This window comes from Oryctolagus cuniculus, chromosome 9 (genome assembly GCF_051225735.1).
Source record: "Oryctolagus cuniculus isolate XC-2025 breed Fujian yellow rabbit chromosome 9, ASM5122573v1, whole genome shotgun sequence".
Classification (NCBI taxonomy): domain Eukaryota; kingdom Metazoa; phylum Chordata; class Mammalia; order Lagomorpha; family Leporidae; genus Oryctolagus; species Oryctolagus cuniculus.
In genome coordinates this window covers 75,523,887-75,528,639 of record NC_142875.1, presented here as the reverse complement: position 1 = coordinate 75,528,639, position 4,753 = coordinate 75,523,887, and positions in this window count along the sequence as shown.

The window sequence follows — 4,753 nt, the reverse complement described above, 5'->3', positions numbered from 1 at the left end:
AATATTACAATTAGCAATTAAGACTTGACATTAATGTAAGACACAGACAAATCACATCTTTATTATTAGCCCAGGTAACCCAAGTGCAACCTTTCTACTTTTAAGCTTGAGCAATCATGCTAGGGGGTTTTTGTGCTCTGCCAAGGGTGATGTAGTGCACTGCTATTGTCCGACTATTTGAGATCATAGTTTCAGACCAGAGTCTCACAGTGGGGGGGGGGGTGCTTTCTCAGAATGCAGTCTCAAGTGCTCCAAAATGGAGTCCCTACTGTCAAGGTGCTACTTCACTCTGTTTTATTTTTACAGCTGCACCAGGAAGGTTTAAATCTGTAAGCTTAAGCTTAACTTTTTACACCTGCACATATACAATTTTAACTCTTCAGACCCAGCGCCCATATTCATGTCCATTTTTCAGTTAAATCTCCTTGGTTTAGTAACATCATCAACTCCCAGGATAGAATTGATATTTGGTAGGTTCAAGGACTCTCCACCAAGGCTGGGCTGGGAATTCATAGACCCCAGGTTTAACAATCTTGGATTAAAATCTGAAATAAACCTTTTCCTTCCTTAAAAGCTACTCTCAGGCCTGTTAGTGTAAGTAACCAAAAGTTAACCATTACAGAAGATCAGTACTGGAGAAGTGGATTCGTGAAGATGTGGAGGGATGTTTGGAACTGAAGTAGGCAGGCATACAGGTTAAAATTGATCAGATTTGTGAACTGGAAGACCACGCCCCTGTGTGACCTCATGCTCCTACCTGATGCCTTTGCCACGCCCCTGTGTGGCCTCATTCCCCTACCTGGCTACACCAGGGTGCCCACCAGCCAATCAGGTTAATTAACCACTCCCCTTTGGAGTGGGTTAAAAGCCTAGGGCACAGTGTGCTCGGGGCTCTGCCCTGTTCTTCTTCCCTGGCCTCTTGCCAGGACAGGGCTTGCTGTAGCCCTGAGCCTCCAGGGCGCATCGCCTTCGGGCCATGTGCTCTAGGCTTCCTGGCCTAGATGCTCATCCATGTGGCTGGTTCCTGGTGCTTGGTATGAACCCCCATTCACTTCTCTCCCCTAAATAAAGCTCTCACTCTCCTATGCATCTTTCTCACTTAATAAAAGCTTAAAACGTACCATGCTGCCTCGTTTATCTGTGCCGGTATTTAGAATTCTTCTCTAAATATTAGGCAAGAACCCTCTCGGGCTTATTAATATCGGGGATTTAGTAATAAGCCTGTGGTGAAATCATAAGGCACCCCAAATTCCGGTAGCGCATGTGGCACCCTGGATAGCATTTCTAGGGAACTTTAAGGGGCCACATTTTAGTGTGAATTTTAGGGGGTCTTCGATTTCAGAACTGGTTTGTGGAGAAACATTAGGAGAGTTTGGAGGAACAGACCAGAGAAAGCCTAGGGTGTTATAAGTAGAGAATAATGGGTGATACTGCAGAGGGCACAGAAGACAGGAATGCAGGTCGAAATGTTGACAGTAATGGCCGTACTGAAGAACTCATGGACATAAATGAGGATTCTGTTGGCAGTTGACTAAAGGTTGTCTTCACTACCTGGTGGCAAATAACTTTGCTTTTTTGTATCCATATTTTGAGATTTTATTAGAAGTTGAACATAAGAATAGTGGACTGGTTTGTCTTGCAGAGGGGATTTGAAGACAACAATGTCCTGAAGCCGCTCTGTAGGTATTATTGGCTACGGTTTAGTGAGTTTTATGGTGACAATCAGGTGCAAAAAGGAGAAAAGAAGGAGGATTGAAAAATTTACAGCATGGTCAGGGAAAGAACAAAACAAGAACTCCTTTGGGACAGAAAGGTGAAGTAGTGAAACCGCTTGCTTAAAAGATTGGTGCAAGTGAAAGGAGGCCATATGTTAAAAGGAAAGACAATGGGAGAGAAGTCCTGAGTGCATTTTAGAGGTCTTTGTGGCCCCTGCCTTCACAGGCCCAGGGAAGAATATAAGGATTCTGGATTCTGGCTAGCGGGCATAGTTCTCTGTGGGCACTGAATCCCTGACTCAAGCAGGTTCACACATGACTCTGTCATCAGCAGCCTTGCTATCACCCAGATGATGCTGATTTCACAGGTGTACAGAATGCAAGGGTTATGGGGTTGTGGTCACTTCCATTAAGATTTCAGAGGAAAGCCTGGACTCCCATGCAATTATTCTGCAGTGTTGGAGCTCCTGCATGGGGCAATCAATCTTGAAATTGTGACAGTAGAACTATAGATTGCTGACAATCTGAGATACCTAACAAGGAAAGCTACAAGCAGTGTGCCTGGACAGCCTATCAAAGCTGTAGATAATAGCCTGAAGCCTCAGAGGGTAACCGTGTGGGCAAAGTCCAACAGAGCCATGGAGGAATGGAGGCCTTCACAAAGATTTTAAAGGATGTTGTGTACAAACTGGAGACCCATGCAGAGAGTGGCCATAGTGGTAGTCACTGCCAAAAGCTCCAATGCAAGGAGTATATATGGGATCAGAGCTTACAGAGATTCTCACCAGGGCAATTCCTAATGTAGCTTCAGAGATGGCTTCAAATGATTAGAACCAAGCAATGGCCTGTAACCAGCAAAGCAATAGGAGTGGGGCTCCACAATTTTTTAGGAGCCCAGTCTGTATACTGTACTTGGATCTTTAGGACTTAATGTGTGCCCCATGATTTTTATTCTTGATTTGGCACAGTTAGTCCTTTCTAGTTTCCTTTCTCTCCCTTTTGGAATGTAAATATTTTCCCTGTGCCTGTCCCACCAATATATCCTGGAAATAACTTTGTTTTGATTGTACATATTTAAAGGAGTTTGAGATTCAGATGAGACTATGGACTTTGAATATTTGAATTAATGTTGTATTGAGGTAAGACTTTGGGAATTGAGTGATTATATGTTGTATGAGATAAGGACATGAGTTTAGGGAACCAAGGGGACAGAATGTTATGATGTGAGCAGAATTTGTCTCTTCCAAAGTAGTACACTTGAGAAGGTTGTATTTAGAAGCTGAACATGTTTCCTGTTTCTCTCTCTGCTTCCTTGCTTATCATGTGGTTGTCTCTCTTTCATCCTCTAAATTCACCAGATGCTAACCTAATGGGACCAGTTACTCTTAGATTGTGAACCTCCAAAACTGTAAGCCTAAGTAAATGCTCTTCATTCCTAGGAAAGTCCTCTCAAGTATTTTAAAGTAATCAAAAGTTGGCTAACACAAGATGTTAAATCAAAAACTGTAAAGAGAGACAAAGAAGGCCATTGATAAAATAATAGATTATAAGAAGGCATACTAATTGTAAATGTATATACACCTAATACCTGACCACTCAATGATATAAAGCAAATTTTATAGTTAAAGGGAGAAATCAACATCGATAAAATATTAGAAACATTCATACCCCATTGTTTTCAATGGACAGATGATCCATACAGGAAATTATCAAAGATATATTAAAGTATGCTATAAAGAAATGGACCTAACAGACATTTAAAGAACATTTTATTAAAAAATTGCAGAATAGACATTAATTTTATCAATACATAGAACATTTTCCAGGGTAGGCCATATATTAGGACAGAAATAAAGTTTTAATAATTTTTTAAAAAATTATTTGTTTATTTGAAAGACAGGGCTACAGAGAAGCAGAGGCAGAGTGAGAGCGATATCTTCCATCCGCTGGTTCACTGCCCAAATGGCGATGATGACTGGAGCTGGGCTGATCCAAAGTCAGGAGCCGAGCTGATCCAAAGTCAGGAGCCAAGAGCTTCTTCCAGGTCTTCCACATGGGTACATGGACCCAAGCAGTTGGGCTATCCTCCACAGCTTTCCCAGGCCATAGCGGAGAGCTTAATTGGAAGTGGAGCAGCAGAGTATTAATCTGGCACCCATACTGGGTGCCTGCACTGCAGGCAGTGGCTTTACCTACTATACCACAGCACTGGCCCCTCAATAAATTTTTAAAAGTTGGAATCATATCATGCATCGTCTCAGACCAAAATGGGACAAAAATAGGAATCAACAAGAAGGACAATGATAAACTTGTAATATATGGAAATCAAAAATTATAACCTTCAATGACCAATGGATCATTGCAAAAATTACATAGAAATCAAAATATTTCTTTAAGTAAATGAAATGAAAATTAAACATAACAAAAGCTGTGAAATGCTGCAAAAGCAGAGATGTTTATAGCCATTAAAATATACAATTTTTAAAAAATGAGAAGATTTCAAAGAAACAATCTAGCAATGACAGGTCAATCCCCAAATGAGTAGTAGGCAAGAAATAATAAGGATTAGAGAGAAATAAATGAAATTGAAGCAACAAAAAAATTCAAAAGATCAGCAAAATGAAAGTATGTTGGTTTTTAGAAATGATAAACAGTTAAAAACAGAAAAATTTAAATAATTGAAATTAGAGATAAAATAGAGGCAATACAATTGATACCACAGAAATAAAAGGACCATAAAAATGGCTATGAACAATCACCTGCTAACTAACTGGAAAACTTTGAATGAATGAACTCCTAGAACATATACAGGCCATCATTATAGAATCAAGAAGATATAGAATATCTTAACATACCCATAATGAGTATTCAGACTGAAATAGTAAAGTCTCGTGTCAACAAAAAATACAGAACTTGATGAAACTACAGCTAAAGCCTACAAAATATTTGAGGAGGAACTTACTTTAATACCTCTCCAACTATTCCTAAAAATTGAAAAGAATAAAAATCTACTAAACTTTTTCACGAGAACTGTGCTA